This window comes from Mus pahari, chromosome 2 (assembly GCF_900095145.1).
Source record: "Mus pahari chromosome 2, PAHARI_EIJ_v1.1, whole genome shotgun sequence".
Taxonomy (NCBI): domain Eukaryota; kingdom Metazoa; phylum Chordata; class Mammalia; order Rodentia; family Muridae; genus Mus; species Mus pahari.
The window spans coordinates 147,550,655-147,564,838 of NC_034591.1; the positions used below are offsets into that span (position 1 = coordinate 147,550,655).

The 14,184-nt window shown below is 37.6% G+C and overlaps 1 pseudogene; it reads left to right on the forward strand.

Annotated features, from left to right (window-relative positions):
• The first annotated feature begins 10,266 nt into the window (after positions 1 to 10,266).
• Positions 10,267 to 13,162, forward strand: LOC110316932 (annotated as a pseudogene).
• Positions 13,163 to 14,184: the final 1,022 nt, after the last annotated feature.

A 14,184-nucleotide genomic window follows, 5' to 3' on the forward strand; every position in this document is an offset into this window, starting at 1 on the left:
TTTCTTGCTTTTTCTAGGGTGTAGTTTCCATCTTGATGTTGGTGTTTTCCCTTTATTATCCTTTGAAGGGCTGGATTCGTGGAAAGATATTGTGTGAATTTGGTTTTGTCATGGAATACTTTGGTATTGTCTTGGAATACTTTGGTTTCTCCATCTATGGTAATTGTGAGTTTTGCTGGTTATAGTAGCTTGGGCTGGCATTTGTGTTCTCTTAGTGTCTGTATAACATCTGTCCATGATCTTCTGGCTTTCATGGTCTCTGGTGAGAAGTCTGGAGTAATTCTAATAGGCCTGCCTTTATATGTTACTTGATGTTTTCCTCTCACTGCTTTTAATATTCTGTCTTTGTTTAGTGTATTTGTTGTTTTGATTATTATGTGTCAGGGGGAATTTCTTTTCTGGTCCACTCTATTTGAAGTTCTGTAGGCTTCTTGTATGTTCATGGGCATCTCTTTCTTTAGGTATGGCAAGTTTTCTTCTATAATTTTGTTGAAGATATTTGCTGGCCCTTTAAGTTGAAAATTTCCATTCTCATCTACTCCTGTTATCTTAAGTTTTGTCTTCTCATTGTGTCTTGGATTTCCTGGATGTTTTCAGTTAGGATCTTTTGCATTTTGTATTATCTTTGATTGTTCTGTCCATGTTCCCTATGGAATCTTCTGTACCTGAGTTTCTCTCTTCAGTCTCTTGTATTCGGTTGCTGATGCTCACATTTGTGGTTCCTGATTTGTTTCCTAGTGTTTCTATCTCCAGAATTGTCTCCCTGTGGGTTTTCTTAATTGTTTTGACTTCCATTTTCAGATCCTGGATGGTTTTGTTCAATTCCATCCCCTGTTTGGTTGTGTTTTCCTGTAATTCTTTAAGGAATTTTTATGTTTCTTCTACTTATTTAGCAGTGTTCTCCTGTAATTCCTTGAGTGATTTTTGTGTTTTCTCTTTAAGGGCTTCTACCTGTTTAGCAGGGTTCTCCTGTATTTCTTTAAGTGAGTTATTAATGCTCTTCTTAAAATCTTCTACCACTATCATGAGATATGATTTTAAATCCATGTCTTGCTTTTCAGGTATGTTTGGGTGTATTTAGGACGCGATGCGGTGGGCATACTGGGTTCTGATGATGCCCAGTGTTCTTGGTTTCTGTTAGTAAGATTCTTACATTTGCCTTTTGTCATCTGGAAATCTCTGGTGTTAATGTTCAAGCTGTCTCTGGCTGGAGCTTGATCCTCCTGTGATTCTGTTAGCCTCTGTCAGCACTCCCTGGAATCCAACTCTCACCTGAGACCCAGTGGTCAGAGCACTCTCTTCAGGCAAGCTCATTTCTTGCAGGGCAGGTGTCCAGAAGTCTGGAGCTCTCTGATCCACATTCTGAGACCTGGGGTCAGAGCCCTCCCTGTAGGATGACTTTTCTCATGCAAGGAAGGTGCCCAGGGATCTGGGTCTCTACTCTGTCTCCCATGATCTCAAGGTGATCCCGAGGTTCTGAGATCCCGATGTTATCCCAAGGACCTTCAGTGTGGAGAGTACTCCGGAGCTCTCAGTGGCCTCCACTGGGTGTCAGAAGGAAGATCCAGACCATAACCCAGCCTCTGGTTGGGTGGGGTTACTTTGTTTCTGTTCCTGCTGGCACCAGATCCTCAGTGATTCTCTGGAGCTGATATTACATTCCATTCACTCGTGATCCTGAGGTGGTCCTGAGGATCTCCCATGTGGAGAGTACTCTGGAGCACTCAGAGGCCTCTGATGGGGTTCAGAAGGAAAAGGGTGGGGATGGCCCTGACCAGACCAGAACCCAGCTTCTAACTCTTTGATTCTTGTAATTTTCGTAGATGTGAATTTTTAGCAAGTATGAAAGTTTGGTTGAAATGATGCCTGTTACAAGATATATTCCATTTACTTATTTCATTCCCTTGAGCATTTTCACAGGCCTTGAACAAGTTTAGTTTTCAGAGATTTGGAGCTAGAGAAAGATATGATCGTCCCTTTCTCTACAGAACTGACTAGAAACTTAGACCACTAAAGTCTTAAGAATGTCAGGTGCACTATGAACATTTGGTTATTTTTTTTATATGAGTTCTTAGAGAAGAATATAGTCAAAACTTCTTTCAAATGACATTTTAAATCATAACAACATTTCCTAATAGTTTATAAAGCTGCACAAATCATCAATAGGCAAGCAACATTAAGAAAGAGATTTTGTTCAAGTGATTATTTGGTGGTTCCCATGCACATTCACAGATTTTCTTCAAGGGCTAGAAATTTCTTTCTCTTAAAGAACATTGTGTTTCTGCAACACTTTTGCTTAAAGAGGTGCATTATTATATAAATAGCAGTTGGAAATTAGAATGTATGCAGTTTCTTAATTCCAGTGAGTAATCACTAGAGTAGTATGGCTTGTGTAAACCTCGGCAATTGACTTTTAAATTTAGGTATCTGTCACTACATTTTGCTGACTCCCAAATTTTATCTAAATACAAGTAGATTCCACATAAGCATGATCGATGTTAAGGTTTAGTTAATTTGAGTCTTTCTAATATAATCTAATATTTAACTTTTTTTTACATCATGTTTGATTTAATATTTATCTATTATATTTTGAGTGTTTATACATTTGACAGTTAAAATTCTGAATAATAGCATTATACCCAGATCTATTACATTTTTGAGCATTTCATAAAATTTAGGGTATACATATTAATTACATCTATCTTTGTAGTTCAATAAATGTGACATTATTTCTTGTTTCCTTCTCACTGTTTTGTTTAACCTGGATTGTTTTTCAACTTGTGTGCACAAAGAACTGCTAGAGAATCATAGATGAATGAGTAACCCCTTTATTTCCTTCTATTCTTCCTTCCTTCCTTCCTTTCTTCCTTCCTTCCTTCCTTCCTTCCTTCCTTCCTTCCTTCCTTCCTTCCTTCCTTTCTTCCTCCCTCCCTCCCTCCCTTTCTCCCTATCTCCCTCCCTCCATCTTTCTTTCTTTCCTTTTTTCTTTCTTTCTTTCTTTCTTTCTTTCTTTCTTTCTTTCTTTCTTTCTTTCCTTCCTTCCTTCCTTCCTTCCTTCTTTTCTTTCTTTCCTTCTCTTTCTCTCTACAACCTTGTTGAATTCGACTTCATGCTTCTAATCACAGATATACAAATAAAGCCTCTCCTAAAACTGATTTTTCTCATATGGTCTACATCTTTTTTTCTTTTTCAGATATTCCAAGTTCTTACCATTAACCATTTCCTGGGTATCTTTATAATACCACTCTCTCCAGTCTACTGAAATGATTTCTGATACTACCTACACCACCTGGCCTCTAGGATTTCCTGTGACATCTAAGTATAAGCCTTTGTGATCACATTACTATGCATTAGGTGTGTAAATAGCTCTATGTATATAATTCAAATTCAGTTTTCAAGTGAAGGCCCTAATACCTTGAGACAATAGCTATAAAATCTTTGCTCGCCTGGGAACAGAATCTGAAAACCACTCTGTTAGGTGACCACTTGAGGCACAGTACACTGACTATTCTCTGTTTCAAGCAAAGTGTTTCATATGATTTTATGTTTCTGTGTTCCTGTGATGCCATCTTCTGCAAACTATTTGATTTCCTTTAAGGAAACAATATCTCCAGATTTCTTTTTTCTTTTTCCTTTTTTCTTTCTTTCTTTCTTTCTTTCTTTTTCTTTTTCTTTTTCTTTTTCTTTTTCTTTTTCTTTTTCTTTTTCTTTTTCTTTTTCTTTCTTCATTTTTTGAGGCAGGGTTTCTCTGTGTAGCCCTGACTGTCCTGGAACTCACTCTGTATACCAGGCTGGTCACGGACTAAGAAATCCACCTGCCTCTGCCTCCCAAGTGCTGGGATTAAAGGCATGTGCCATCACTGCCCAGCCAAAACTATGATTTCTCATATCAATACTTTTCAGATTTGTGAGTTTTTCAAACTTTTCATTCTTACTTATTCTAACAGTTCTCACCACAAGCAGAGTCAAAATAAGTAATTCCCATTCATGCACTGAGTGCTAGATTACAATATCTATTAGTCTAGTCATTTTAATATTAATCTCTCACAAATTTTAGACCTTGAACAAATTGAAAGTAAGTTCTTTTCCCTGACACAACAAATTTGAGGGATTATGACTGAATTGTGTCCATGACATCAATGCTCTACCAACTGTGAAGAAAGAAGACAAAATGAGGATATTCCTGGGAACTGTGTTAGACTGGGAGTATCTCATTTACTGAATCCAGAAAGAAGATTCAGAGAGCAAACACCTTGATTTTATCTGTTTAAGCTCTTGACAAAGTATGTTCCACAAAGAGAAAAACATGTTCTTGAAGGCTTCTTCGTTAGCTCACAGTTTTGAAAAGATTATATTGAATAGCACATGAATAATTTCATGTGGTTCCAATTTAGTGAGCTTCTCTGAAAAAAAACAGAAGAGTTGAACTGGCAAAGATATTCCAGAGCTACATGAACTACTGGTACCTGGAAGTTTTGTGACAGTGGAGGTAGCTGCCTCTAACTGACAGTTAGCAACATAAAAAGAAAACAATGTAATATGGCTGTATTACTACAATGTACCCATGTTCTATGAAAGCCTACTTTAAACAAAACCATTTAAGCTATTGGGAAGAATGTTGCTGCATTATTTCTTCACCACCATAAGCCAATGCTTCAAGAAAATATAAAATGTCTTTTGAGAAACTAACTCAAATCCTCACACATTCCCAAATTATTTGCCCATGTTAGAAGAGAGGTATGGAATATGACTGTTGACCTTATATAGAACCAATCAGCTAGGAATCAAACCAGTGATAAGTATGCTTGCTATGACTGAGACAGAATTCTATGACTCAAATTCTTCTTGCTTCCATCAGAGTAGTAAAGTGAATCATATTTTTTGCTGCCGTGTTATTCAGGGTTGAAAGCAAACTGTGGACAGGAGATAAAAATGAGCAATTCTCCTGTTCTTGATGAGTCTTAAGGAAACCATGTGACTAGAAATATTCCTATGAAATTGACAAACCAATCATATTCACCATTACAGACACTGCATCCAGGCTTAGAAGACACACATACATTCTCTCTCTCTCTCTCTCTCTCTCTCTCTCTTTCTTTCTCTCTCTCAATGGGAGATAACATTCAGCACTATTGAAGAAGTCACCAACTGCTTTGAGTCTTAAAGAAGGGATAGCAAACAGCTCACCCTTTCAGCATCTAGGGCTTTGATAACTATGTGTCTCTCCCATAGACACAACAGTGCCTAAACTATTTTAATGGTTCTACACACAGGTTGGTGTTCTCATATTTATCTCTACTTATGTGAGCTCTTATTTCCCACTCAGCAATTCCCAGACGAAATATCTCTCAAACTGAAACATTTGTAATGTTGCAAACATTATTTCATGGAGGAATGCATGGGATCTACAAATATATGACTCTGAGAAAATATTGTTATAACAAATAATGATTTTTTCCATCTTCTGTGTGAATGCTTATATCAAACTTATGTGTGTGGATATTGCCTATATGTTCTTCAAGGTTATGTTTGTTTCATGAAAATTAAATTCTCACCAATGTTAAGATTATGGCCTACTGTAATCTGCTCATCATTCTCATAAACTCAAACCTCTTGGAACTCAAGCTCAATGCTTCCGTTTATTTCCTAGTTATACTATAGAGAGTAGTGGATCCTCTGTCAACTCAATACTATGGAAAAAATCACCTAACATAACCACTTACAAGAAGACCATATTGATAGTTTTGTTGTTAATTCTTATGAGGCAAATTGACAAGTGTATTTTTAAGGCTGATGTACTAAAGTATATTTAATATATATTTTCTATCAGCATAAAATGTACTGGATCACTGACATTCATAAAAAGCAGGAGCCAAACACAATCCAATCTGCCTAAAGGAAATGGATGCCCAAGATTCATAAAGGGGAAGTGTTTCTCCAGATATGCTAAGTATTTCAATACATGTAGTCACCCCACTCTAAATATATCCTAACTCTTTGATATGAATACCCTGAGTTGTATCTGAACTTCTAATGAAGAGTGGTTATAAAAGTTGCCTTAAGTACCATGCTCCATTTTATTAAAGTAAGTAAAGAAAAAAATTTAAAAATATTTCTATTATTTTAAAATAAAATAACATCATTTCATATTTCCCCTTATTCAATCAAATCTTCCTTTCTCATGTTTAACTATATGATTTATTTTTTTCTCATTGATACATACATATGTATATGTGTGAATGTATTTATAGCAGCTGTGTGCCAGAGTTTGCTGAAGATTATTTTCCGGTTACAAACTGATATATATATTCTCTTTAAAATCAAATTGTGATGTCTATATAGAAAGGATGTCAGAATATTTTTCTAATATAAAATTTACTAAGAGTTGTATAATAAGGATGATGCTATAAAACTTCAAAGAAGACTCAGTCCTGCAGAAGAGAGAGATGAAGCAGTGAGTTACTGATTTACAAATGATTATATTGCCATAGAACTGAAGATAGAATTGTGTGTGGTTGCTAGAGATGTCCAAAAAAAAAATGAGTATCCTGGAAAAATATCTATAACTTTGAAAATGTGTGAAACAAATATCATTGAGGGAAATATGACTGAAGTGTATGACAGAAGATAACTTGACTTGCTGACAATAGTGATCACAGAAAATTCTTAAAGCCCATGTCTCAGGCAGTAGCTGTGACAGGCTCAGTAGTAACCAGAGTAAATAAAGAAAATGAACATCACTAGAGATCCTGACATCATACAACACACATAAAACACTTTTAGGCCTATACCCAAACGACTTTATACTTTTTGATAGCAGATACACACACACCTATATTGGTGCCATCTTACAAGAGCTAGGAAATGGAAGCTGACTAAGTGTACATCAACTGCTGAATGAGTAATGATAATATGGTACATACACACAATTGAAATCCATTCAGAACTAAAAAAAGAAGTTATGAAAGTTGCAATAAAGAAATATCACTAATAAAACTTATACTGAGTGAAATAACCCTTCACAGGGAGTCAAATGCCTTCATTGGTCTCTTAAGGAGTTCATGGCTTCAAAATGATTAGCATATTTATGTTGTAATATGTGGGGAGAGCAAGAAGCTGGAAAGGAGATATATTGGAGAGGACATAGCAGTCAGCTAAATAAGAGGACATACATAAAATGAAATTTGGGGCAGATGTAACACTTTTATTTATTATTTGAAATAGTCATGACACATTGACTAATAATATCCCCATATACAAGCAGCCATCAACTACCAACAGGCACTTGGATAAAGATGGTACACTGGGATAATTCCTCCATCAATTTAGACTGGGATAATCTTGACCAAGTCTTCTGCAGATACCCACTTTGGATTCAGTGGATACTAACAGATTTAGGGGAGAGTGATTCATTGCTTCTAGCTGTACATACCCTAGTCAGCTCACCAGACTCAGATGGATATTTCTGCACACATAGTCACATGACAGCTCTGACGAAACTCAGGTCTGGGTAACAAAAGTAATAGAAATAAATAAACCTAAGGAAGGGACTTGTTGGGAGGAGGGAGATTTAAAAGTCATGGTCAGAAAACCGGAGAGAATAATAAGAGAGCATGATCAGAGGCATTATATAAATGAATCAAAAATTCAAAGAACACATGTCAATCACTAAAATGTAAAAGAAAATAAGCAATTAATAACCAGCTAAACTTAATTGACTTTAACTTAAAAAGGAATGGGTATTAGAAGAAACAGCTCCATGCACACACCAAGCAAACTCTACATGACCAAAGAGAAAGGCATGAAGATAAAGGCATCTGAAGAACTTGGTTCACACACACACTTTTCCTGGACTTACCAACACAAAGCTCATGTGCAAATGTGTATTGTTTATGCCACACAATGTGCAGCTTTTTCTTTGCATCCACATTTAACTAATAGTAAGCAGAGTAGGTTTATGATCAAGAAGTCATACTCTTTAAGTTCATAACATTTTCATATATATTTGATATAACTTTAGAATATGATACAGATAGACACACACATTTATATAAGAATATATATGTATGTATGTATATACTAAAATAGACATATATTCTAAAGTTTGGGGAAGGTGTTCATTAAGGTGACGTGGTTCAACATTATTTATAGGAGATAAAGGAAGCTATAGTTCTGTTTAAGGCATTAAATGCATCCGCACTTGTTTTGTACTTCTTGCCTCAGTTGTATCTGATGAGATCAGAGATGATATTTTTCTTTAATGATACTCTACTCTCTTCCACACATTGTTGAAACTGAAAAGGTCAGTGAAATGTCCTGAGCTGAATCAACAAATATGTTCCTGTTTTCAAAAAGTCAAGGAAAAGGCTCACTCTCCAAGCCTCTCATCATTCAGTAATAGCTTGCACATTGCATGATTCTTGACTGTGATCCTTTTCTGGAACAACCTGAATAGGACAACTTATCTTCAGGCTCCCTTGCTATATAGGTTTTTATGGAATTGACAGCCCATGGTATGTGGATGAATAAAGAGTCCTGTCTGGTGTAAGAAAACTCTGCTTCTCATAAATTCCACAAAAACAGGAAAAATAATTTCTTTTTTGCATAACGAAAAGGTATTGGTGAACTGTAAGTAAAGGTCCCTTAGAGTACAGGTCTAATGAGCTCATAAATATTACAATGACACTGGCCATTGTTTAAGGGTCACATAGCATGTAGTATACATAGTCTCTCAGTGATGGAGACTTTTTATGTAATTCTCTACAATCAGGTGGAAAAGACCTGATTGACATTCACAGGCACAGAACAGAACCTAGTGACCAACAATGCACAAGTCAAACAAGTCTAGTTTTATCTCTTATGTGGCTCCTTCTAAATTCCCCCTTAGGAAGCAGGACAAAAATGCCACATACACTCTACTAAACGTAAGGAACATGCAAAAATTTCTACTGATATCCTGACTTAAGTGTTCTTAAAAATAAAAAATTTCCAGGAAAGGAATAAGAAAGAAATGTTGAGACATAACAATAAAGACAGTATTTCTTTTAAGTAGGAAATATTAAGCACACAACAAAATCTTTTGGAAAGACAGCATCTGGTGCACAATTTTTGAAATAAGAAATAGAAAAAATATTGAAATATAAAACATAATCATGGCCAGCCCATAATTTGAATATGCTTAATATGAAGACAAAAGTTAAAGAGATTTCTTCAGGCATCTAAAAATTATCCAAGAATAAGAAAAATACAAAAAGACAGGACTGAGTCCTAATAAAAATAAAAAGAAAGTATGTGCAGAAAGAGAATCTTGAAATGATGTGCTATCAGAAAGTTACACATAACCTATGTTGAATGACATTCTGATGTCTGAAGCTATTACTGACATTAAAAACAATGATAAATGTATACATTTGTCCCACCGAGGGAAATTAGAATGTTGCTATCATGCTCAGCTCCATAATTCTACCCATAAGAAATTTAAATAGAACAATTTAGAAAGTACAGCTGTCTATGAAATTTCAAAATGTGATATGATCAAAAAAACTCATCATGGAATTACAGATGCATGGTACTGACTCACATATACCTCATATGTGTTGTGATGCCACTTTTGTTAGGATTTTAGTGATGTCATAGGTCTCATGTTCTACTAGCCGATGTTGTAGTTATTGTATTAGGTCAAGAGAATTGGTGGCACTCTTATTAAGGCTTAGCATGTTATGAATTCCAAGTGTCTTTTTGTAGTTGAAAGGTATATATATATATATCATCAACACCATCAGTCTTAAGTAATTATAGTATATATAAGGACACATATAAGTGATAGCATTTAAGCTATACTACTGATCAAAGACATTGATCATATTGAATTGAATGGAAATCATTACTGACAATATAAACAGATGTGAACACACACCAGTTCTACCCCAATGAATAGTGATACACAGATAATATCAGTAAATGCTTTGAGATATTCATATATTGATAATCCTTACCTACAATACCCGGGGTACTCTCTTACACATAATTTGTTTCTAATTTACTATTACTGTTTTACCATTTAAAATAGGGACACTGGCACCTTTCTTACCTCATCCTGCTGGGCAAAAGTCCCAGTGTGGAGTAAAGGATGCAAGATTTCCTGCTTTGATAATCATGAAATAACATAATATGGAATTCAAAGATGCCATTATTTTTCTCCTTATAAAAACAGAGCCTTGCTTCTTCCAGAACACACTTGGGAGAAACTCCAGAGACTCTTCCAAGATGCTGGTGGTCCTGTTCACAGTGGTCCTGCTGGCCCTGAGCTCTGCTCAGGAACCTGGTGAAGGTAGGAGAATATGGGTGTGGGTGTTCTGACTCTTCTTAAAGAACAGGTGTCAACACTGTAGGGGGGCAGAGAGACAGAAAAAAGGACAGAAGATGAGAGATGAATGAGACCACACACTGTTTCAGTTTTTAAAAATAGTCTCAGATTTGAATACACTAGGCTACATAAAATAAACTACATATACCTGTAGCCTTGCTGTACTGCTGATCAAGAGAAGATGACAGAAAAACACATAAAAGAGACATTTGGAGAAAGGTATCTGAAGTAATAAATTTGAAACCATTATGCAGAAAAATAGTAACTTCTTCCCAAATTTCAATTTTCCACACATTCAAATTCCAATATATTATCAGTGGGTGTTAACCATTTACTCAAATGTTTATTCATATACCTTTTCATTGAGAAGACACAAAGGTGGAAGATAAGAATTAAGTAAAGAAGAGATATATGTTTTAAATTACATAGAGATAGAAAAATAGATGATAGATAGCTAGATAGATAGATAGATAGATAGATAGATAGATAGATAGATAGACAGATAGATGATAGATACATAACTTATCATTATAAGCAGCAAGATTCTTAATAAAATGGAGACTACCAAAAGAAAAGTATTTGTTGTGACTTTGTGGTTGACACTCAGCAAAATAGTCACCAATGATGCTGCAAAGTAATGCTATCTGGTCATTTTCCTAACAGTAGTTAAAAATTCCCTCAGGAAATGACAGATTGTGGCTAAAATCTCTTGCCAAGTCTAGGGTGCAAGTTACTTGTTTAAACTTACTTTGAGTCTATCCTTTGCTTTGCTACACAATGGCCATATGTCAACACTCTTTCCCAATAACAACAAGTAAATGCCAACAAACCTTTAATCTCCTTATCTGTCTTTAATAAGGACAGGTTTTTATAACTCTATTCTATATTGTCATTTCTCTTCTCATGAATTAATGTATGTAATTTTCACAAACTTTCAGACAAAAATTCTCCAGCTTCAACAATAAGGAACATTAAAGGGGAGTTCAGCAAATTACAATAAGGCAGAAGTCTGAATTCCCTAAAAATAGAAAAAAAGGAGCAGTTTACCTTTTCTACACTGTAGGACTGGCTGCTAGGACATAACGTTTAGACGCAGTCTCCTGATTTTGACTCTTCTATGGAAACAAGAGTTCCTCAATGTTTTCTTCCAACTCTTTGTCAGTTGATTTCTACAGAAAAATCACACAAATCTGACTCTCTTTTCTTAGTGGCTCTATATTCAAAGATATGTACTAAGCCCATGGATTATAACCTGTGGTGAATATGTTCAGTGAACACTATATGGTGTGTGATATTTAGACTCTTCGTCCCATGATAGTATCCCTCAACATGAGGCCAATCTTCTGAGAAAACTGCTTGAATTTTACCATGAAGCTTAATGATTTGACATGGGTTCACAAAAAGCTAGTTTTCCCCAAAATATTTCAGGTAATAGAACCTCCATGTATGAACTGATTTACTTGTTTTAATTTTTCTGAGGAAACTGGTTCTGAATACTCTGGCAACTGCATTATGTATAGTTGCACTTCATCCAAAGACAATGTATTAACAGGAGCTTTTCTTGAAACTATAAAGAGGTTGCTATCTAGAAAAGATGCTGTGTAAAAGGGTCAATGAGATAAAGGAGAACAAAGTCAGGCATGACTAACCTCATCTACTATTTGCTTTTATCACCCAGAACTTAAGAACCAAAACCAGATCCCCAATCAGAGGCCACCTCCTTCAGAAATCCAACCAAGACCACCTCCTAATGGGAACCAGCAAAGCCCACCACCACCAGGAGGCCAGAAGCACAGACCCCCTCTAGGTCTACCACCACCAGGAGACCCTCAGCAGGGACTCCCTCAAGGCCCACCACCACCAGGAAGCCCACAGCAGGGACCCCCCTCAAGGTCCACCCCCACCAGGAGGCCCACAGCAGGGACCCCCTTAAGGCCCACCACCACCAGGAGGCCCACAGCAGGGACTCCCTCAAGGCCCAGACCCACCAGGAGGCCCTCAGCAGTGACCCCCTCAAGGCCCACCAGGAGGCCCTCAGTAGGGACCCCCTCAATGCCCACCACCACCAGGAGGCCCACAGCAGGGACCCCCTCAAGGCCCACCAGGAGGCCCTCAGTAGTGACCCCCTCAAGGCCCACCACCACCACCACGAGGCCCACAGCAGGGACCCCCTCAAGGCCCACCAGGAGGCCCTCAGTAGGGAACTCCCCTCAATGCCCACCACCACCAGGAGGCCCACAGCAGGGACCCACTCAAGGCCCACCAGGAGGCCCTCAGTAGTGACCCCCTCAAGGCCCACCACCACTAGGAGGCCCACAGCAGTGACCCCCTCAAGGCCCACCACCACCACGAGGCCCACAGCAGGGACCCACTCAAGGCCCACCAGGAGGCCCTCAGTAGTGACCCCCTCAAGGCCCACCACCACCACGAGGCCCACAGCAGGGACCCCCTCAAGGCCCACCAGGAGGCCCTCAGCAGGGACCCCCTCAAGGCCCACCACAACCTGGAGGCCCTCAGCAGGGACCCCCTCAAGGCCCACCAGGAGGCCCTCAGTAGGGACCCCCTCAAGGCCCACCACCACCAGGAAGCCCACAGCAGGGACCCCCTCAAGGCCCACCAGGAGGCCCTCAGTAAGGACCCCATCAAGGCCCACCCCCACCAGGAGGCCCACAGCAGGGACCGCCTAAAGGCCTACCACAACCTGGGGGTCCTCAGCAAAGACCTCCTCTGGCTAGAAACCCACAAGGCCCACCACAAGGCAGACCCCAGGGACCTCGGCAAACCAGAATTCTGTGACAGGAATGATTGATTTTTATCCCCTGGTGGGTGGTAGGGAACAAATCACTGGTCTATTTCAGATTGTAGAATGTAACCAACCTAAATATATACTAATAATATTGTCTTAGACCTAATATCAAATATTTTAATTAAATATAAAATGTTATATTCATGAGAGAATATATGCTTTTGGAGGACTATTTCCTCCAAAATTATTTTTCCACAATTATTGCATGTCTTATATGCTTCTGGCTAGAAGATCCATATTCTTCCTAATATCTTTATCTCCTTCCTGGTTTTAATGAATTCAAAAGTATACACAGATCTCTTTCTGTTCTTTGTTCTTGTTTTTGTTTCTTCTCAGTATCTTCATATTACTAATGACTGAGATGTTATGTTCTCTCTGTACCCTGCATATATTAGGTTTTATTATTATTATTATTTATTTCAGAAATTGAGAAAGACAATGGCTCCCTGACAAAGTCCTTCCATGGCCATGAAGGATTAGAACTGGACTTTCACTGCATTAATAAAATAATCAGCATGTAACTTCTGAATGTAGTCTGTCTTTTTGGGCGTCCTGCAACCTGGAATTTCAGGGTTGACAATAATCTAAGATGATCAGTATTTTTGCATAGTTTCTTCCCATAATTTCTTCCAGCAATGGACCATAAGCCAGATACCTGATCCCTGGCATAAATGTTTTACTGTTTTCTTTGCCTGGTCTTCAACATAATGGGTTTTTAAAATTATTTCCAAATTTTTTTACAACAGGCTGATAATTTTGGTAGACTATGAACACAGAACAAAATCCTAACCTTAGCATATGTTGAGGAAATATTGAAAACATTAGAAGGGTATGTTTAAAAGGACACTGGCCACGTTGATCCTGGCAAATATAGTTTGTCTTCCTCCCCAATTCCTTACCATGAACTGTTATATTATATTTCTAATGCTAATCCTACTCCTAAAGGTATATTTCTTTTTTTTTATTATTATTATTATTTTCTTTATTTACATTTCAAATGCTATCCCGAAAG